Below are 23,464 nucleotides of genomic sequence, written 5' to 3'. Positions count from 1 at the left end.
ATTTGCCAATGTTCTGTGTAGAGGATTCTACTGGTGGAAATGTTTGTTCCACCAAAATCTAGCTAGATATTGCAACCCACATTTCAGGTAGTTCACATACAACTTTGAATATTCCATTGCTTATACTCTTCTCTGAACTTGACAGATAAGGGCTTGCAACAATCTTTTTTAAAAAAAATATTTGAAGGCTGAGTGTGGTGGCTAATGCCTGTAATCCCAGCACTTTGGGAGGCCGGGGCAGGAGGATTACTTGAGTCCAGGAGTTGAGGCTGCAGTGAGCTGTGTTCTTGTCACTGCACTTCAGACTGGGCAATAGAGCAAGACCCTGCTTCAAAAAAAGGGTCTGTTTTTGAGATCCCATATATATATTTAAAAAACTTAAAAGTAGAAGGCTAAACAACTGTACCATTGTAGTTCACTCTTCTATGTCAATATTGCCAACAGTTCTGTGAATTATATCCTATGAAAAATTATCAAAGAAAAAGAGATGCAAAAGTCAACATTGAATTGGATACTTTAAGCCGGTGAACTTTATGGTATATAAATTGTATCTCAATAAAGCTTTTTTTTTTTTTCTTTTTTGAGGTGGAGTCTCACTCTGTCACCCAGGCTGGAGTGCAGGCATGATCTCAGGGGCCTGCCACCACACCTGGCTAATTTTTGTGTTTTTAGTAGAGACAGGGTTTCACCATGTTGGCCAGGCTGGTCTCAAACTCCTGACCTCAGGTGATCCACCCACCTCGGCCTTGCAATGTGCTGGGATTACAGGCGTGACCCACCGCGCCTGGCCAAGTTTTGGTTTCCTCAACTATAAACTGGAGGTAATATTACATATTTTACTTACATATGGCTACCGAAGAGGTTTGTTTTCAGTACAATGCTGAATGCCTACTGGCTTTTCCACCATACTTTGTCCAAAACCTTTCTAGACAATAGGCTGAGTGGCTCTGCTCTGCCTTGAGTATCCTTTCCAACCCTTCTATCCGATTTGCAAGTTTGCTGTAATGTTAGGCTGTAGGGATCACAGAGTTATACCATGGGACCCTGCTCTTAAGGAACTTTTTTTTTTTTTTGAGATAGAATCTCACATTGTCATCCAGGCTGGAGTGCAGTGGTGTGATCTTGGCTCACGGCAACCTCTGTCTCCTGGGTTCAAGCGATTCTCCTGCCTCAGTGTCTTGAGTAGCTGGGATTACAGGCACCCGCCACTATGCCTGGCTCATTTTTATGTTTTTAGTGGAGATGTAGTTTCACCATGTTGGCCAGGCTCATTGCAAACTCCTGACTTCAAGTGATCCATCTGCCTTGGCCCCCCAGAGTGCTGGGATTATAGGCATGAGCTGCCACGCCTGGCTGTTTTTTTTGTTTTTTGTTTTTTTGTTTTTTTTGAGACAAGGTCTCGCTCTGTCACGCAGGCTGGAGTGCAGTGGTGTAATCATGGCTCACTACAGCCTTGACCTTCTAGGTTCAATCAATCCTCCTGTCTCAGCCTCCCAAGTAGCTGGGACTACAGGCATGTGACACTATGCCCAGCTAGTTTTTTTCTATTTTCTGTAGAGACGAGGGCTCACTGTATTGTGTAGGCTGGTCTTGAATTTCTGGGCTCAAGTGATCCTCGCCTTGGCCTCCCAAAGTCTTGGGATTGCAGGTATGAGCCACTGTACCCAGCCTCCCTTAAATAGTTTTAAAAATTTGTGGTTGGAGAGACTAGACATATTAAAATAATTTTTTTTTCTTTTTTTTTTTTTTTGAGACGGAGTTTTGCTCTGTCACCCAGGCTGAAGTGCAGTGGTGTGGTCTCTGGGAGACCAGCGGCTGGTCTCCCACTCCTGATCTGAAACCTCTGCCTCTCGGGTTCAAGTGATTCTTCTGCCTCAGCCTCCCGAGTAGCTGGAGTTACAGGCACCTGCCACCACACCTGGCTAATTTTTGTATTTTTAATAGAGATGGGGTCTCACCATGTTGGCCAGGCTGGTCTTGAACTCCTGACCTCAGGTCGTCCGCCTGCCTCAGCCTCCCAAAGTGCTGGGATTACAGGTGTGAGCCGCTGTGCTCGGCCAAGATAATTTCAATACAGGATAAAAAGTGATCAAAGTGGTAGTTGTCATAACAAAGGATGATTATTTTATTTTATTTTTTGAAACAGGATCTCACTCTTGTTACCCAGGCTGGAGTACAGTGGCACCATCTTGGCTCACTGCAACTTCCTCCTCCTGGCCTCAAGTGATCCTCCCACCTTAGCCTCTGGAGTAGTTGGGGCCACAGGTGCACAGCACTATGCCTGGCAAATTTTTGTAGTTTTGGTAGAGATGGGGTCTTACCATGTTGCCCAGGCTGGTCTCCCACTCCTGAGCTCAGGCAGTCCACCTGCCTTGGCCTCCCAAAATGCTGGGATTATGGGCATGAGCCACTGCACCCAGCCAAAAAAAAAAAAAAAAAAAGGATTATTAGAAAGTATAGGCCAGGTGCAGTGACCCCATGCTTGTAATCCCTACACTTTGGGAGGCCGAGGTGAGTGGATCACCCAAGGTCAGGAGTTTGAGAACAGCCTGACCAACATGATGAAACCTTACCTCTACTAAAAATACAAAAAATTAGCTGGTCATGGTGGAGTGTGCCTCTAATCCCAGCTGCTCAGGAGGCTGAGGCAGGAGAATCACTTGATTCACTTGAGCCACTGCACTCCAGCCTGGGCAACAAGACCAAAACACTGTCTCAAAAAAAAAAAAAAAAAAAAAAAAAAAAAAGGTGTAAATGTGAATTTGGCAAAGAGCAAATATGAGGATTTATTGATGATATTCCATTTAAGCTAGACCTTGGGATGTAAGATTTAAACTAAACATATAGTATATTTGGACCGGGCATGGTGGCTCAAGCCTGTAATCCCAGCACTTCGGGAGGCCGAGGCAGGTGGATTACGAGGTCAGGAGTTTGAGACCAGCCTGGCCAATATGGTGAAACCCCATCTCTACTAAAAATACAAAAATTAGCCGGGCATGGTGATGCGCGCCTGTAGCCCCAGCTACTCGGGAGGCTGAGGCAGAAGAATCGCTTAAACCCTGGAGGTGGAGGTTGCAGAGAGCCAAGATTGTGCCATTGCACTCCAGCCTGAGTGGCAGAGCAAGACTCCATCTCAAAATAAACAAAAAAACAAACAAAACCATATAGTATATTCGGGAAAAATTTCAGAATTGTAGCTTATTAGAGCTTATTAGTGGTAGTGTTAGGACTAGATAATGGTACTCCTACCCTCAGCTGATTATAACACATTGTTTCCCTGCATATACAATTTCGGCAGGAGTAATTTGTGACTTTTAAATTAGCATTAGTCTACTGAAACAAAAATCCTCAGTAGGTTAATCAGTCTTGCAAAAATGGCGGTTAGTTTTCTAGCTAAATACGTTGTTCTGGCTCGGAGATTTACTGTCAGTTTAGTTCCTTTGAAAGGTATCTGTTCTTTGAAAGTAATTAATGATATGAGAACCATTATATCTATTGTATGAGGAACTTTTTTCTGTAGAATATTTGCATTTTCCGTTTTCTATTTCTGTTTTCAGCCTTCTATGGCAATTTCTTAGTAATTTGACTAATATGTATGCCAAATAATTTTTAAGTGAGAGATTTTTAACAGTTGTGTGAAAGATGCTATGTTTAGAAAGTATTATTGACTTTTTTTTTTTAAACACCATTGGGCTTAGATTGGAAGTGGGCATGCATTTTGAACATAGACTTGTTGGAAATGAATATGCTGTACACATGTGTTAGCTGCATTAAAAGGGCTGCTTTGCTGGCAAGCTTTGGCCTGGACTGCTGCTCACAAGGATTATAACTGATTGCAGATGGAATGCACTAGAATGTTTCTGCCATAAACTCTTATGAAAAAGTAGAGGAGTATGAAGAGTACTTTAGGGAATGTGCTAAATCTGAAAACTGAGAAGTAGCTATTTTATTTAAGCACTTTCTGGTCTTGGAGGAAATATTTTCCGTGGCAAAAATAAATGTTACTGCCTTGACATTTTGGAGTCCCAAGCACATGCAAATAGCTCTGTTCAATAATATCCCATTATATTCCAAGGTTCTCCCACTTTAGAAGCATTTCTTATTGTCTAATTACTCGGTAAAAAGGGAAATGAGTCAAAGTGAATGATCTAACCACTTATATTTATGGTTAGGTTATTTGTGTAAATCTGGAGACATTAAACCTGTATAAATGCATTCAAAAACAGGAGGTAGATGAAATTGGTTTTCATATATAATATGAGGTACACTCCATCAAGTGACTGAACTATGCTATTTTACATTATTTTTACCCACAAATTGTCTCTTGCCCTTTGGTGAATTTCATTCATATATTTAACAACCTTCCTTTGCCAGGATCTTTTTTTTCCCCAGCGCCCAATCTTGGTTGGTATAGAAGTAGATCTGACTTTTTTTTCCTGTTTATATATGTCTTACTGGCTTTTTCATTCACACATACATTTCTAAACCAAATGCCGCACAGCGTAACTGATAGAAATAATGATTTCACATCCACTATTGAAAATTTGGGGCTGGGTGGAGTGACTCAATGCCTGTAATCCCAGCACTTTGCGAGGCTGAGGCAGGCGGATTGCTTGAGTCCAGGAGTTTGAGACTAGCCTAGGCAACATGGCGAAACCCTGTCTCTACAAAAAATACAAAAAAGTTAGCTGGGCGTGGTGGTACACACCTGTAGTCCTAGCTACTAGGGAGGCTGAGGTGGGAGGATCACTTGATCCCTGGAGGTCAAGGCTACAGTGAGCTGTGATCACGCCACTGTGCTCTAGCCTGGGCAATGGAGTGAGACACTGTTTCAGGAAAAAAGAAAGAAAGAAAGAAAATTTGGGATGGAGGAAGGGCAAAATGGAGATTTGGAAAGAGAGTTTAGAAAGTAATGCATTTAGGTTGGGCACAGTGACTCATGCCTATAATCCTAGCACTTTGGGAGGCCAAGGCGGGTGGATCAGCTTAGGTCAGAGTTTCGAGACCAGCCTGGGCAACATGGTGAAATCTCATCTGTACTAAAAATACAAAAATTAGCCAGGTGTGGTGGTGGGCACCTGTAATCCCAGCTACTTGGGAGGCTGAGGTAGGAGAATCACTTGAACCCAGGAGGCAGAGGTTGCAGTGAACTGAGATGGTGCCATTGCACTCCATCCTGGGCAACAAGAGCAAAACTTTGTCTCAAAAAAAACCACAGAACTACAGAAAGTAATGCATTTAGGCCAGGTTTGGTGACTCATGCCTGTAATCTCAGCACTTTGGGAGCCTGAGATGCATAGATTGCTTGAGCTCAGGAGTTGGAGACCAGCCTGGGCAACATGGCAAAACCCTGTCTCTACCAAAAACACAAAAAATTAGCTGGGCATGGTGTGCGGGGCGCCTGTGGTTGCAGCTGCCCGGTCGGAAGATTTCTTGAGCCTGGGAGTTGGAGGTTGCAGTGAGCCAAACTTGTGTTGCTGTGCTCCAGCCTGGGTGAGACAGTAAGACCCCATCAAAAACAACAACAACAACAACAAAAAAAAAAAAAACAAAAAAAAGAAAGTAATGCATTTAAATTTGTATACTTTTTCTAGTATAAATTACTATAACCACATGAAAATAAATGTAAATGCATGTAAATTATGAACATTGTGAATAATAAAGAAATGAGAAAGAAAGGTCATCTGTATTCTTACCTCCTTAACCACAGCGAACTGCTGCTTTGGATGGATTTTTTTTGGTACTTTTTTCTTTCAGTGTTTTTGTTTTTGGTTTTTTTGAGACAGGGTCTATCACCCATGCTGGAGTGCAGTGGCGTGATCTTGGCTCACTGTAGCTTTGCCCTCCCTGGCTCAAGCAGTACTCCCAGCTCAGCCTCTCCAGTAGCTGGGACCACAGTTGTGTGGCACCACACCTGGCTAATTTTAGTATTTTTTGTAGAGAGAGTTTCTACAAAAAACCATGTTGCCCATGCTGGTCCCAACTCTTGGGCTCAAGTGATCTGCCCGTTCTTTCAGTTTTGATGGATACTGACACAAGCAAAATTATTTCTAACGTCACCACGCAGAGAGAAGTACCATTAACATCTGGATCTATAGTCCTCTAATCTTTTCCTTGCACTTTACACATATTAAGATTTTTACGTAATTGGATTATATGTACTGTTTTTTAGTTTGCTTTTTCTATCTTCTAATTTTTTTATTGCTGCTGAACAAATTATTTCTAATATTTTAATGTTACTATTTTTCTATACAACTTTTGAAATTTTGTAATATGGGTATATTACAACTAGTTTTGTTGATTTTTTAAAAGTGTAATTATATGCTTTAATATTCAGGACAAACGTTAGAACACAAATGTGTTCCTAGATATTGAACTATTTTCATTTTTTATTTTATTTTATTGTTATTATTTTTTTGAGACACAGTCTTGCTCTGTCATCCAGGCTGGAGTGCAGTGGCACAATCTCAGCTCACTGCAACCTCTGCCTCCCGGGTTCAAGGGATTCTCCTGCTTTAGACTCCTGAGTAGCGGGGACTACAGGCGCCCACCACCATGCCTGGCTTATTTATTTTATTTAATTTATTTATTTTTTGAGACGGAGTCTTGCTCTGTCACCCAGGCTGGAGTGCACTGGCACAATCTTGGCTCACTGCAAGCTCTGCCTCCTGGATTCATGCCATTCTCCTGCCTCAGCCTCCTGAGTAGCTGGGACTACAGGTGGGCGCCACCATACCTGGCTAATTTTGTATGTTTAGTAGAGACGGGGTTTCACCATGTTGGCCAGTCTGGTCTCAAACTCCTGACCTCAAGTAATCCGCCTGCCTTGTCCTCCCAAAGTCCTGGGATTAAAGCCATGAGCCACCACACCCGGTCTGAACCATTTTTAATTCCACAGTGATCTAGAAGTGCCATCTCAAATAGCACTCAGAGTGCAGAAAGGGGATTGCATAGAGTTGGATGGCTAGAAGATGTTATGGAAATTACCTTAAATATTGTTTTCTCTTATGATATATCCATTACTTTCAGTAACATGAAAAACCAGTATAAAGATGGATTGAATGTATTTAAGAATTTATGGGTAGTTTTGTGTTTTTTTTTTGGTAGACACAGGGTTGTCACTTTGTTGCCCATGCTGGTCTTGAATTCCTGGCTCCAAGTAATCCTCCTACTTTGCTCTCCTAAAATGCTGGTATTACAGGTGTGAACCACCACACCTGGCCCTCATTTCTTAAATATTCCTCAAGAACATGATTTCAGTAGCTTCTTAATATTCTATATATTCTTAATATTCTATATATTCTTAATATTCTATTCTATTTATGAACCATACTTCATTTATATTCATCCTCTGTTATCAGACATTTGAGCTTTAGGTTCTTCATTTATTGAGTGAAAATATTGCTGATGCCTTCCCAGTCTGCTGTCTCAGGTTGCGAGGATCAAATGAAATCATGTATACTATATAGCATACTATTTGAAAAATTATGTAAATTGTTTTTGTGGTTAGTTTTGTGTGTGTGTGTGAGACAAGGTCTTGCTCTGTTAAACAGACTGAATGCAGTGGCACAGTCATGGCCCACTGCAGCCTCAACCTCCTGGGGCCAAGTGATTTGCCTGCCTCACTCCCCTAGTAGCTGGGACTACAGCCACCACACCCAGCTAACTTTTAATTTTTTTGTAGAGATGAGGTCTCACTATATTGCCCGGGCTGGTCTTGAACTCCTGGACTGAAGGGATCCTCCTGCCTCAGCCTCCCAAAGTGCTAGTATTACATGCATGAGCTACCATGCTAAGCCTGTGGTTAGTTTTAATGTCTAAATTTTCGGTGGGAATATAAGTTTAAAGGCAGAAATAATTGAACCTATCACTGAATTGGAGGGAGTTTTTGCTATTGTGTATTTGGAGTTTCTTTTATTTTATTATTATTATTTTTTTGAGACGGAGTCTCGCTCTGCCTTCCAGGCTGGAGTGCAGTGGCTGGATCTCAGCTCACTGCAAGCTCCGCCTCCTGGGTTCAGGCCATTCTCCTGCCTCAGCCTCCTGAGTAGCTGGGACTACAGGTGCCGCCACCACGCCCGGCTAGTTTTTTGTATTTTTTAGTAGAGACGGGGTTTCACCGTGTTAGCTAGGATGGTCTCGATCTCCTGACCTCGTGATCCGCCCGTCTCAGCCTCCCAAAGTGCTGGGATTACAGGCTTGAGCCACCGCGCCCGGCCAGTTTCTTTTTATTACATGATATAATTTAATAAGCTTCTTTACCTAAATAAATATTTTTCACATCAAAATGGCTAAGAGAGATACTGGGTAAAACCATCTTGGTGGCAGCGTCCTTTCTTTGCTACTTGCATGTTGTTGTTGTAGTCTTTGACATTGTCATAATTAAAATCCAAAGTAAACTTTGTGCTGCCTTTATATGTGCATTTGTTGGTTTCTCATAGGAGAAAGCAACCATGCCCAATTTTTTTTTTTTTTTTTTTTTTTTTAATGCCTTCTCGGCAACTCTCAAGAGGTGTTCTGGAGTTCATTTTAAAAAGTCTAGCCGATATCGTGGTGGTGATTGCTTTTAGTAATTGCCTAGTGAAGTGCGAAGTGGTGTAATGGCAGCTAGCAAAGTCTGGAATGCAGTTCACAAGACTGTGAAAGGGATGCTACTTCTGGCTCTATGTTAGACAAAGCAGGCATTCATAGTTCAGTTTTAGGTATTACCTGTTTATCAAGGAATGTGCACTGTATAGGTGAAAGCTGTTCTTAGTTGTGTTGTTTAGTGATGAATGCCTTGTACATACATACAGGTGATAAGAATAAGAAATATGAAGTTACGTTTTTGAGAGCACCTATGGGAAATTAGGTTTTTGTTATTTAGCAAGCCTAGGTGTAAAAGCTTTCAGAGAGATTTTAGTATTGTCTTAGATGGAGATAAATAATCAAAGCAATGTGATGACTATTAGGAAAGCACTGAAAAAGGGCGTCTAAATACAGTCATGCGTTGAGAAATGTGTCGGTAGGTGATTTTGTTGTGCGAACAGCATCGAGTGTACTTACACAAACCTATGGGTGTAGCCTACTCCATACCTAGGCTCTGTGGTAGAGCCTAGTGCTCCTAGGATACAAACCTGAATAGCATGTTACTGTACTGAACACTGTAGGGAATTTTAACACGGTGGTGAGTATTTGTGGATCTAAACATATCTGACCATAGAAAGGGTACATATATGATAGTAGAAATATGATATTATTAATATAATCTTTTTTTTTTTTTTTTTTTTAAGACAGAGCGTTGCCCTGTCACCCAGGCTAGAGTGCAGTGGTGCAATCTTGACTCATTGCAACCTCCGCCTCCCAGGTTCAAACGATTCTCCTGCCTAAGCCTCCCAAGTAGCTGGGATTACAGGTGCCCAACACCATGCCCAGCTAATTTTTGTACATTTAGTAGTGACGGGGTTTCACCATGTTGGCCAGGCTGGTCTCAAACTCCTGACCTCGTGATCTGCCCGCCTCAGCCTCCCAAAGTGCTGGGATTACAGGCCTGAGCCACTGCGTCCGGCCTATTAATATTATCTTAAGCGACCATTCATATATGCGGACCTTCATGTGTTCAGCCCGCTGACAGGTCATTATGCGGTGCATGACTTGTAATTGAGAGGGATGGCAGGGAAAGGTAGGTCATGTCTGAGAAGCCGTTTTGGTTTTGGCTTACCAGAAAACTGTAGGGCCAGAAGTATCAGAAGCAACACTATGAGGAAATGATTTAACTACATTTACTCTTTCCGTACCACATTGTACTGGTCTGTTACTGAAGAGTTCCTTTAGCTGTGAATAAACTTGAGGAGGCAAAATGGGAGATTTTAAAATTGCCTTTTAGGCCAGGTGCAGTGGCTCACGCCTGTAATCCCTGCACTTTGGGAGGCCGAGGCGGGCGAATCACTTGCGCTCAGGAGTTCGAGACCAGACTGGCCAACATGGTGAAACCTGGTCTCTACTAAAAATACAAAAAAATTAGCTGGGCCTGGTGGCACATGCCTGTGATCCTAGCTACTCAGGAGGCTGAGGTGGGAAGAACGCTTGAACCTGGGAAGCGGAGGTTGCAATGAGCCAAGCTTGTGCCACTGCACTCCAGCCTGGGTGACAGAGCAAGACTCCATCTCAAAAAACAATTGCCTTTTAGTGCGGGAAAAAAATACCGTAATTAGTAATTAACAACAACAAACACTTAAGTTGTGCCAGGCACAATTAGGCAGATTTTAACTTACTGAATCCTTGCAATAATTATATGGCAGGTACTCTTTCACCATTTCACAGATGAAGGAATTGTGACAAAGAGGTATTATTGGCTGTTTTGCCTGGGCTCACGTATCTATTAATTGAGGGAAGTAGAAAATGAAGTTGAGCTGTCTCCAAAACCCTTACTATTAGAGAGCATATCACCTCTCAAAATATTTATTTAGTACATTTTACTATTCTGTGCAGTAATGCTGAATAGCTATGCTTAATTTGAACTTAAATGTTAGATTAAAATTTATTTTGATTTATTTTCTTGATGGAGGGAAATTATGAGGAAAAAGCTGGGAGGAAGGGGCAGATGATAATCAGTTTACATGTCTTTGGGCATCTTAGGTTGAGATCTAGGCCTTCCAAATCATCTCTGTTTATAATCATTCAAAATTTGCTTAGGAAGAACAGAATTGTTAACTGAGAGTTTATTCAATGTGTACGCTAAGTAGCATGTTTTATAGAAGAGTTATAATTTTTTTTCCTGTTTTCGTATTGTATATTTTTTTAATACTGTGGGATTGAGTAGACAGTGAACATATATAGTACATTTATCCTTGTTTTATGAAAAATGGGAAACTAAATTTGTTGTAAATGATTAAGGAACTTTATGATTGTAGATCTTTTGCACAAATCTTCTTTATGGCTATAGGTTTTACTATATTTCCTATATCGTGAGGAGGGGAGGGAGTTGCCTATGGGTTTTGGTTTTATAAGCAGTATATAAAATATTTTTATTGTGTGCCACTTTTCTTTTTTTTTTTTCCTTTTTATTTTTTGAGACGGAGTCTCGCTCTGTGGCCCAGGCTGGAGTACAGTGGCGCCATCTCGGCTCACTGCAAGCTCCTCCTCCTGGGTTCACGCCATTCTCCTGCCTCAGCCTCCTGAGTAGCTGGGACTACAGGCGCCCGCCACCGTGCCTGGCTGATTTTTGTATTTTTAGTAGAGATGGGGTTTCACTGTGTTAGCCAGGATGGTGTCCATCTCCTGACTTCGTGATCCACCTGCCTTGGCCCTCCAAAGTGCTGGGATTACAGGCGTGAGCCACCGCGCCCAGCTGCCATTTTTCTTAATTGTTGCTGTAGGAGGCTTTTAGGGCAGAAGATTGTGCTGCAGATATCACTGGGATTTTTAACAAGCCCTAAACTTGCTTGGTTACTAAACTTAATATAAAGTTACAGTGTTGCCACACAGATGCGTTAATTATAGTTGTAGGCAAAATCGTTAGTAGGTTGCCAACAACAGTATAATTACTAGAGACTGAGATATTAAATTTATTCTGGAGAATTAAAAGGCATTTAAATACTAACCTTGTTTTGACTGCCTTATTTTCTAGGGCTCAGTAATTAAAATGTTATTTCTACATCTTTATGCTAAAGTAGCAAAGTTGTGAATAAGGTAGGGAGAAAAGGGGGTTAAATTAGGGAATTTAGTAGACTGTCTAAGTCTTGACTTGAAGCTTCTCCAAGAAAGAGAAGATGGTCAGTTGTGGTCATCAGTAAACTAAGACCTTTGAAACATTTTGTGATAGTCATTTTGAAGGCGTTTACGTTTATCTTGGATAAAAGTATCTTGTTCAAGTCAGCCTTTATGGAGATTATAGTGTCCTGCCCTTCTCCAGATCTCCTACGGTTTATATTGGCTACACCATTAGGAATAAAAAAAGCCTGAAGACAAAAGGGAAAAGATACAAAAGTTGTATGGAGAGGATAAAGGAAGGATCATCTTTCCTTTGGACTTGGGAAAAGATACATTCAGGTCTTAGATGTTAAAGCTGCCTTTCAGATTTACGAACGAGGATTTAGGAAAACAGCCTTGAGACCAGATGGGATTTGGATGGTAACCTAGAGGCAAGGCCCAGAGGTGAGAGTCAGTAGAGCATGTTATTGGGGAAATCAGGAGACAGTCTGAACTCATTCTTCTAGAGAGTCCTGTAAGTGGTTATGATGATAATCATTGTAATAATGGTAGGGAACATAGCGTGACTGCCTACTTCAAACAGTTCATTTTCTGGGCTCTTAGTACTCCATACTCTCCTAATTGCCTTCCTTCCTCCCAGGCTGGTTATTCTTTACCTCCTTAGTTTAAAAGTCTACCAGGCTTTTGTCCTCAGATCTCTCTCTCCAAAAAAGAGAGACCCCCTAGATGATTTCTTCTAGTTCTTGGGGCTTAAATGTCATTGAGATGATGATAACTCCCAGATTCACTTCTGTAGCCTGGACCTCTCTCTAGAAGTACAGACTTCTCTACCTAGCTGCCAACTGAATTCTACTTGAAGGCCACAGAAGCATCTCAAACTCAACATGTCCTAAACAGAACTATTGTTGTTTCCCTTCCTGACTACCCAAAGTGGCCCCTCCTTTATTTTTATCAATTCTTTTAGTTGCCCAGACCAAAAATATTGGAGTCATTCTTACCTTTTCCGTTTTTCTCATAGGCTGCATACATCAATTAGTAAGTCTTGCCATCTTTGCCTTCACAGTATATCTTAAATCAGTTACTTTTTGCTATTTCTACCCTAGTCCAGATCAGTACTGCAATAGCCTCCTGTCTCTCTGCTTTTGCCCTTGTTCCCATGCAGTAGCCAGTCATATTTTAGAAATATACATCAGGACTTGGTGCAGTGGCTCATGCCTGTAATCCCAGCACTTTGGGAGGCTGAGGTGGCGGATCACGAGGTCAAGAGTTCGAGACCAGCCTGGCCAACATGGTGAAACCCCATCTCTACTAAAAATACAAAAATTAGCTGGGCGTGGTGGTGCATGCTTGTAGTCCTAGCTACTCAGGAGGTTGAGGCAGGAGGATCGCTTGAACCTGTAAGGCGGAGTTTGCAGTGAGCTGAGATCGTGCCACTGCACTCTAGCTTGCTGGGCAACAGAGTGAGACTTCGTCTAAAAAAGAAGAATATATATATATATGTCAGATTATGTCATCCCCTTTCTATCAGATCATGTCACTCCTCTGCTTAAAATTCTTCACTGGTTCCTGTCACATTTATTTTAATTAATTTAATTTTAATTTTTTTTTTGGAGTCGGAGTCTTGCTGTGTCGCCCAGGCTGGACTGCAGTGGCACGATCTTGGCTCACTTGCAGCCTCTGCCTTCCAGGTTCAAGCGATTCTCATGCCTCAGCCTCCTGAATAGCTGGGACTACAGGTGTGTGTGACCACACCCAGCTAATTTTTGTATTTTTAGTAGAGACAGGGTTTTGCCATGTTGGCCAGGCTGGTATCGAACTCCTGAGCTCAAGCAATATGTCCGCTTAGGCCTCCCAAAGTGCTGAGATTATGGGTGTGAACCACTGCACCCAGTCCTTATCACTTTTAGAATTAACTAAAAATCCTCACTGTGGCCACACAGCCTCACAGAATTTGGCCTCTGGCTGGCTATCTGATTTCACATTTGATCATTGTTTGCCCACCTGGCTACACTGCTGGTCTTGTTGTTCCTTAAACTTCATTCAGGGTCCTGCTCAAATATCTCCTCAGAGGTGGCAGCTTGCTTGCTTTTAAATAAAATAGCCCCCTCTACCACTTACACTGTCATCTTTTATCTCCTAACCCGGCTTTATTTTTCTTTCCAACATTATGCTATTTCTATTAGTTAATTGTCTGATGCCATTATTAGAATGTAAGCTGCATGTGGGCACGGACTTGTTTTCACTAGGTATTTATAGGTCTGGGCCATGGTAGACATGCAAGTATTTGTTAAATGAAGGAGTATTTTGAACATTTACTTTATGCTAGACCTTGAGCCAAAGTGTGAGAATTAATGACAGTTCTATATAGTTAGGCACTATTATTATTATGCCAATATTACGGATAAGAAAATTAAAAATTAAGGCTTACAGAGTTTATTCACACTTATAGATGGACCTAGGGTGACAGTAGATACTTAGAGTGGGACCACATTAAAGCCTCTACAGCAGTGGTCCCCAACGTTTTTGGCACCAGGGACCGGTTTTGTGGAAGATAATTTTTCTACAGATAGGGGTGGGGGCATATGGTTTCGGGATGAAACCGTTCCATCTCAGATCATCAGGCATTAGATTCTCATAAGGAGCGGGCAACCTAGATCCCTCACATGCGCAGTTCACAATAGGATTCGTGCTGGTATGAGAATCTGATGCCGCCACTTATCTGACAGCTGCTCACCTGCTGCTCACCTCCTGCTGTGTGGCCTGGTTCCTAATAGGCCATGGACAGTACCGTTCTGTGGCCCAGGGGTGGGGACCCCTGCTCTACAGCATTCTACTTCATTGGTAAAATCTTTGAAAATGTCTTCTAGAAATATTTTTTAGGTCACTTTACCTTTTGATCATTGAATATTGGGTCAATTTTGTTGTTGTTGTTCTTGTTGTTGAGACAGGGTCTCGTTATGTTGCCCAGGCTGGATGGAGTGTAGTGGTGTAGTATCGGCTCACTGTAGCTTCAACTTCTTGGGTGCAAGTGATCTTTCTGCCTCAGCTTCCTCAATAACTGGGACTACAGGTGCATGCTACCATGGTTGGCTAATTTTTTTGTGTTTTTAGTAGAGATAAGATCTCACTATGTTGCCCAGGCTGGTCTCAAACTCCTGGGCTCAAGTGATCCTCCTACCTCAGCCTCCCAAAGTGCTGGGATTACAAGTATGAGCCACTGTGCTCAGCTGACATAATGCTTTTGATATAGGAATGGACCCATCTCTCTTGCTTCCCCTGCAACACTAGATACTGGGACTCATGGATTTCTGATGATGAAAGATGTAGTTCTCATGGGAGTCTTTATGTTATACAAATGGAAAGCAAAGTTCCCAAACATGTTGTAGTGGTTGATGTGTTCTGTCATCTGGTCTCTGCACTTCCTCTCATGCCTTCCATCAGTTTAGCTACCATACTCCAGTTAGGAGTTATTACAGTCATCCACGTGAGAGAGGCGGTGGTTGAACCAGGGTGGTCATGATGGTGGTGGGGAGAAGCCATATTTGGAAAGTAGAACTGATAGGATATATCAGATGTGGAGGATGAAAGAAAAAAGCCAAAGATGGCTCCCAGGTCATCTGTGGAAAGTTGCTTGTAGGGTCCAGGTCGGGAGTATGCTGTGTGTCCAGAGCAACCTAGATTGAAGAAAGGCCTCGGGCACAGAAGCTGTAAAAGAGGCCTTGAAAAGCAGCTTGAAAAGGTGGATTACAGGAGGTAAAACAATATGAAGTCTGTAATACTTATAAAAGAGTTACGTTCTGACTCTAGTCCTCAAAAATATTCCTGTAGTCTATTCTTTTAGGAAAAGTGGTGACTTGTCCTAGACAAAGCCTACATGCTGATTCCATGTGACCCTGGGAGTGGGTACTAAATTCGTAACAGCTTGTGGGTTAAAATATTGTTTATATGTTGAATGTGTTAATTACTATAATTCCATTTTTTTTAAGTTTTTATTTTTTTTATTTTTATTTTATTTTATTTTTATTTTTTTTGAGAGGGAGTCTGAGTCTGGCTCTGTGGCCCAGGCTGGAGTGCAGTGGCCGGATCTCAGCTCACTGCAAGCTCCGCCTCCCGGGTTTACGCCATTCTCCTGCCTCAGCCTCCCGAGTAGCTGGGACTACAGGCGCCCGCCACCTCGCCCGGCTAGTTTTTTTGTATTTTTTAGTAGAGACGGGGTTTCACCATGTTAGCCAGGCTGGTCTCGATCTCCTGACCTCGTGATCCGCCCGTCTCGACCTCCCAAAGTGCTGGGATTACAGGCTTGAGCCACCGCGCCCGGCCAAGTTTTTATTTTTAAACATAAAAATTTTTTTGTATTTTTTAGTAGAGACAGGGTTCACTGTGTTAGCCAGGATGGTTTCGATCTCATCTCGTGATCCACCTGCCTCAGCCTCCCAAAGTGCTGGGATTACAGGCTTGAGCCACCGCGCCCGGCCTATTTTTTGTATTTTTTAGTAGAGATGGGTTTCACTGTGTTAGCCAGGATGGTCTCAATCTCCTGATCTCGTGATCCGCCCGCCTCGGCCTCCCAAAGTGCTGGGATTACAGGTTTGAGCCACCGTGCCTGGCCTATTTTTTGTATTTTTTAGTAGAGACGGGGTTCACTGTGTTAGCCAGGATGATCTTGATCTCCTGATCTTGTGATCCCAAAGTGCTGGGATTACAGGCGTGAGCCACCATACCTGGCCTATAATTCCATTTTTATGTGCGTGCTTTCTGTGAAACAAATTAGAAGTCCAACATACTATTTTAGCTCAGTTGACCTTGATACAAGAACTACTGTGTTAATTATACCCAGTCTTTCAGTAATACAATCCTCTCTCTATTTTTTTCTGTGAATGTTGGTAAAATCTACTAGTATTTTATGTATATATTGCACAGCTATACACTGTTTTTCTTTTTATGCTCTTGAAAATGGTACGGAATTTAATCAGAATTGTACATGACACATGGAGGGCATTCATCTGAGTCCTTGGTATAGGGCAGTGTAGAGGATCCATAAGACGTGGTCCAAGCACTTTCAAGATACATGATGTCGGGGGAGCACCAGAGGTTTGTGGACACATTTAAGTAAGGTCTTGAGTGTCATATTTTGACTCTTGCTAAGAAATAGGCTCTTGGCTGGCTATGGTGGCCCACACTTGTAATCCTAGCACTTTGGGAGGCCAAAACAGGAGAAGTACTTCAGCCCAGTAGTTTGAGACCAACTGGAGCAACCTAGGGAGACCCTGTCTCTACAAAAAAATAAACAAATTAGCTGTGCATGGTGGCACATGCCTATGGTCCCAGTTACTCAGGAGGCTGAGGTGGGAGGATCACTTGAGCCCAGGAGGTCAATGACTGCATGAGCTGTGATCTCACCACTGTACTCCAGCCTAGGGTGACAGAGCAAGACCCTGTCTCTAAAAGAGAAAAGAAATAGAATCCTTACATTGTGCTTTAGTTTATCAATTAGTGAACTTTTCTTTTTTTGTTGTTTTTTATTTTTTGTAGAGATGGGGTCTCACTGTGTTGCCCAGGCTGGTCTCGAACTTGTGGACTCAGATGATCCTCCCACCTTGGCCTCCTAAAGTGTTGAGATTACAGGCATGAGCCACTGAACCTGGGCCTAGTCAGTTTTTCTTACCTTGGTTTAAAGATCAAATGGAATATTATCATACCTACTGAATATAGAGAGTTTAAAACAAGGTAAAATACCTATTTAAGAAAAATTAACATATGTGTACGTGTTTCAGTCATTTAATTCTGTAAACTAGGTATTACCTCAATTTTAGAGAGGACACAGAAGTGCAGTCATACCCAAGGTCACAAAAAACACCTAAATACAGTATTTCTTAACTTTTTTTTTTTTTTTTTTTTTTAAACCGAGCCTCGCTCTCTTGCCCAGGCTGGGGTGCAGTGGTGCAATCTCGGGTCACTGCAACCTCTGCCTTCTGGATTCAAGCAGTTCTCCTGCCTCAGACTCCCAAGTAGCTGGGGTTACAGGTAGCTGGCGCCTGTAGCTGGCGCCTGCCACCCAAGTAGCTGGCGCCTGCCACCACGCCCAGCTAATTTTTGTAAATACAATACAGTATTTTTAAATTGTTCTTTCATATGTTTAGAATATTAGGCCAGGCATGGTAGCTCATGTCTATAGTTCAAGCACTTTGGGAGAGCAAGGAAAGAGCATTGCTTGAGCCAAGAGTTTCAGTCCAGCCCAGGCAACATGGCAGACCCCCATCTCTACAAAAAAATTTGAAAATTGGCTTGGCATGGTAGTGCATGCCTGTAGGCCCAGCTGCTTGGGAGGCTGAGGTGAGAGATTCACTTGAGCCCAGAAGTTGTAGGCTGCAGTAAGCCATGGTTGAGCCACTGCACTCCAGCCTGGTTGACAGACTATGACACTGTCTGGGGGAAAAAAATTGGATTTGTTGTTGATAGAAGCAGTTATTTTTAAAGCAGCTTGGGGGAAGGTGCAGTGGCTCACACCTGTAATCCTAGCACTTTGGGATGCCGAGGCAGGTGGATCATCTGAGGTAAGGATTTCAAGACCAGCCTGGTCAACATGGTGAAACCCCGTCTCTAGTAAAATACAAAAATTAGCCAGGCATGATGGCGGCTGCCTGTAGCCTAACTACTCAGGAGGCTGAGAGGGGAGAATCACTTGAACCTAGGAGGCAGAGGTTGCAGTGAGCTGAGATCGTGCCACTGCACTCCAGCCTGGGCAGCTGAGCTAGACTGTCTCAAAAAAAAAAAAAAAAAAAAAAATCAGCTTGGTTTTGAAGATGTAAGTTAGGAAAATCTATTAGCTTCAGAAGCTTCAAAAGTCTGGGAGAAAGGAATATTGAGGAAGAGGAAAAGGATTTCCTGTGAATTGAGGAAGTTAGCTCATTGGTGTAGTTTTTCTTTTTTTTTTTTTCTTTTTTTACTGAGGAGAAGAGAACAAAGGGATAAAATCTGAGTAGCCTTTCAGTCATTCTTGGTAGAATTGGTAGCTAAAAGGCTGAGTGAAATATGGCTTAAAAGCTTTATTGGCTGGGCACGGTGGCTCATGCCTGTAATCCCAGCACTTTGGGAGGCCAAGGTAGGTGGATCACCTGAGGTCAGGAGTTTGAGAACAGCCTGACCAACATGGGGAAAGAAACCTTGTCTCTACTAAACGTACAAAATTAGCCGGGTGTGGTGGTACATGCCTGTAATCCTAGATACGTGGCAGGCTGAGGCAGGAGAGTTACTTGAACCCAGGAGGCGGAGGCTGCAGTGAGCCGAGATCCTACCATTGCACTCCAGCCTGGGCAACAAGAGCAAAACTCTGTCTCAAAAAAAAAAAAAAAAAAAAAAGCTTTATCATTTATTTTTTGGCCCTGTCTTATGGTGCAGAGGCCTAAAAGTTTTTTGACAGCAAATTTTCTAGAGGCTAGGAGTGTTTATTATAACCATGTTTTTGAGCGGTGAGGACTACCTCAGAGGGCATGCCTTGTCTCATCATTGTTCTTATTGCTAAGCTACTGAAACCTAGAATCTGACTCACACAATATGACACTCATTTCCGTTTTCTTGGTAGAGTTTGTGTGGTCATTCATCTTTTAGGAACTATAGTCCTAGTTCCCACTTTTATTTTTATTTATTTTTGAGATGGAATCTTGCTGTGTGTTGCCCAGGCTGGAGTGCAGCGGTGCAATCTTAGCTCACTGCAACCTCTGCCTCCTAGGTTCAAGCAATTCTCCTGCCTCAGCCTCCCAAGTAGCTGGGGATTACATGTGCGTGCCACCATGCCTCCCTAACTTTTGTATTTTTTGTAGAGATGGTGTTTCACCATGTTGGCCAGGCTGGTCTCAAACTCCTGACCTCAAGTGATCCACCCTCCTCGGCCTCCCAAAGTGCTGGGATTACAGGCGTGAGTCACCATGCCCAGCCATCAGTTTCCACTTTTAAATGAGAATTTTTTGTTTTTGTGGGTTTTTTCTTTTGTTGTTGTTGTTACTTGAGACAGGGTCTTAATCTGTCACCCAGGATGGAGTGCAGTGGCACTATCTTGGCTGACTGCAGCCTGGACCTCCCTGGGCTCAGGTGATCTTCCTGCCTAAGCCCCCTGAGTAGCTGGGAGTACAGGCACACACCACCATGCCTAGCTAACTTTTGTATTCTTTGTGGAGATGAGATTTTACCATGTTGCCCAGGCTGGTCTCAAATTCCTGTACTCCAGCGATCCTCCTGCCTGAGCTTCCCAAAGTGCTGGGATTATAAGTGTGAGTCACCGAGCCAGGCCATAAAGAGTTTTTTTTTTTTTTTTTTTGAGATAGAGTTTTGCTCTTTTTGCCCAGGCTGGAATATGGTGGCGTGATCTTGGCTCACTGCAACCTCCACCTCTCAGGTTCAAGTGATTCTCCTGTCTTAGCCTCCCGAGTAGCTGGGATTACAGGCGTGCCTCACCACGCTTCACTAATTTTTTATATTTTTAGCAGAGATGGAGTTTCACCATGTTGGCCAGGCTGGTCTGCAACTCCTGACCTCAGGTGATCTGCCCACCTCAGCCTCCCAAAGTGCTGGGATTACAGGTATGAGCCACTGTGCCCGGCCCATAAAGAGAACTTTAAACAATGCCTATAGTATGATTTTAGCGGGGTGGCCACGTACATGTATGTGTGCACATGTATTTCCATGAAAATGCCTTCCTGCCTTTAGCCTTGACAATGCCGCATGTAGGGAATAAGCATTTAAATGATGGTGTCTTGGCTAAGAGTGTGACCTCTGGAGCCAAACTCTCCAAAATTGCATCCTGAATCTGCCACTAGCTAGCTCTGGAGCCATGAATAACTTATTTAACCTCTCTATGATGGTTTATTTATCTGTAAAATTGGGGTAATGAAACATCTGCCTCATTGAGTGCTTGGGAGCATCAAATAGGTTAGTAGGTCTGGTGTGGTGGCTCATACCTGTAATCCCAGCACTTTGGGAAGCTAAGGCATGAGGATGGCTTGAGCCCAGGAGTTCGAGACCAGCCTGGGCAGCATAGTGAGACTCCTATCTCTACAAAAAATAAAAACAATTAGCCGGGTGTAGTGGCATGAACCTGTGGTCCTATCTACTCCAGAGGCTGTGTGGGACACAGAATATCACTTGAGCCCAGGAGGTTGAGTCTGTAGTGAGTTGTGATTGTACCACTGTACTCCAGTCTGGGCCACAGAGTGAGACCCTGTCTCAGAAAAAAAAAAAGGTTACTAGACATAAAGTACTTATGGCTCAGAGTAAGTGTTCTGTGAATGTTAGCTGGTTTTTAAATCTTGTATTTAATACCTCTGTGATTAGAAGTACACTTCTTTGCTTGGATTACCATTTGCATGTGGAGAGATGTTCTTTCTAGAACCATGTCTCCTTGTCACATGATTATGTACAGTGTGAGCTTTATTAATACTCTGTCAGCATTTGAGGTTGGAACATAAATGCGTGGCTATGCCCAGTGGAATCCAGCAAGAGAGAGAACTAAGCACCGTAGCAACTGTTGCTATTTGTGTACTGAGCAACAGCTGTCTGAGACAGATTTATTTTTTAATCCTGATCTCACTAATAGCCTGGGATGTGGCCTTCCCTCAAAGGAGTGGATTGGTTGAGATGTCCAGTCTTTGAGGAGATTTCATGACCACATGCCATAAAGATTCTGTTTCATGTGAAATCTGAGGAGCTAAAGCTTTGTGTATATGAGTGAGGGAGAAAGATTAAGCTTTAGCATTCATAGTCAGTCCCTGAAATATAGTGTGACTGGGTTAATGACATGAGAAATCACTTTTAATGTAGGTGGTGAGATTTCATGCACTTCAGTCAAAAAAGTAATTTTGCTGTAATGTGGTTCATTTCCAAATTTTGGCTGCTAACTTACCTAGGATGGATAAACATTATCACGGAATATTTACTGAGCATCTACTAAGGGTCTGTTCTGAATACTGATAACATGCAGTTAATTACACTCCAAAGTGACTTAGTCTGTGATCCACTATATACTACATTACATACATACACACACTCTAATCATTTACATACTCATCAACCTTAGATTTCAGAAATAACACTATATTTGTAATAAGTGCTTCATTACCAAATGTTTTTCTGAAGTACATAGTAAGATCTTTAAAAAGAGCTTTCATGGCCAGGCGTGGCAGCTCACACCTGTTATCCCGGCGCTTTGGGAGGCCAAGGTGGGTGGATCACGAGGTCAGGAGATGGAGACCATCCTGGCTAACATGGTGAAACCCCGTCTTTACTAAAAATACAAAAAAATTAGCCGGGTGTGGTGGTGGGCGCCTGTAGTCCCAGCCACTCGGGAGGCTGAGGCAGGATAATGGCGTGAACCCGGGAGGCGGAGCTTGCAGTGAGCCGAGATCGTGCCACTGCCCTTCAGCGTGGGTGACAGAGCGAGACTCCGTCTCAAAAAAAAAAAACAAAACTTCTTTCAAATAGTGGTTGGATTCATTCAATAATTTTCTAATTTTCATTTCTCTTTATTTTCTTGAGATGAAGTCTTACTCTGTCACCCAGGCTGGAGTGCAGTACATTGATATCAGCTCACTGCAACCTCTGCCTCTTGGGTTCAAGTGGTTCTCCTGCCTCAGCCTCCCCAGTAGCTGGGATTATAGGTACACACCACTATTCCTGCATAATTTTTGTATTTTTGGTAGAGACAGGATTTCACCATGTTTGCCAGGCCAGTCTCAAACTCCTGACCTCAAATGATCCACCTGCCTTGGCCTCCCAAAATGCTGGGATTACAGGTGTGAGCCACCACGCCCAGCCCCATTTCTGATGTGTTCCAATATTTCAAGGCTTAACAGGTGCCTTGAAATAGTAATGTGGGCCAGGTGCGGTGGCTCATGCCTATAATCCCAGCACTTAGGGAGGCCGAGACATGCAGATCACCTGAGGTCAGGAGTTCGAGACCAGCCTGGCCAACATGGTAAAATCCTGTCTCTACTAAAAATACAAAAATTAGCCGGTTGTAGTGGTGGGTGCCAGTAATCCCAGCTACTTGGGAGGCTGAGGCAGAATAATTTCTTGAACCCGGGAGGTGGAGGTTGCAGCGAGCCGAGACCGCACCACTGCACTCCATCCTGGGGAATAGCACAAGATTCTGTCTTCAGAAAGAAAAGAATAGAAATGTTGTTCATTTCCAAATTTTGGCTGCTAACTTACCTCAGGAGGATAAACATTGTCACAGAATATTTACTGAGCATCTACTTTATAGCAGGGTCTGTTCTGAATACTGGTAACACGCAGTTAATGCTGTTGGTCTGGTTTTTCAAGTTCCATGTATAAATTACCTCTTAAAACTATGATTATTTTCATTCATTCATTCATTTTTGAGACGGGGTCTCAAAATAGGCTGTAGTGCAGTGGCTTGATAACAGCTAACTACATCCTTAAACCTCCAGGCTCAAGCCATCCTCCCACCTCAGCTTCTTAAGTAGCTGGGACTGCAGGTGTGTGCCACCATGCTCAGCTAGTTTTTTTTTTTTTGGTATTTTTTTGTAGATACAGGGTTTCACCATATTGCCCAGGGTGGTCTTGCACTCCTGACTTCTAGTGATCCACCCGACTCAGACTCCCAAAATGCTGAGATTACAGGCATGAGTCACTGAGCCAAGCCTATTAATTTTTGGTTGCCCTATTCAGATTTAGTGGTATGAATTTACTGATTGGGATGTTTTGAACATACAGAATAACATGTTTAACTAAAGAACTAGTAATTGAGTGACTTATACAA

At 42.7% G+C, this 23,464-nt stretch overlaps 1 protein-coding gene across 8 annotated transcripts in view; it reads left to right on the top strand.

The window, feature by feature from the left end:
- Positions 1–23,464, top strand: part of KIF1B (kinesin family member 1B) — a 176,229-nt gene that overhangs the window by 21,993 nt on the left and 130,772 nt on the right. The window lies entirely within an intron of this gene.

The sequence above is a fragment of the Chlorocebus sabaeus genome, chromosome 20 (assembly GCF_047675955.1).
Source record: "Chlorocebus sabaeus isolate Y175 chromosome 20, mChlSab1.0.hap1, whole genome shotgun sequence".
Classification (NCBI taxonomy): Eukaryota; Metazoa; Chordata; class Mammalia; order Primates; family Cercopithecidae; genus Chlorocebus; species Chlorocebus sabaeus.
This window is presented reverse-complemented; position numbering and strand designations above follow the sequence as displayed.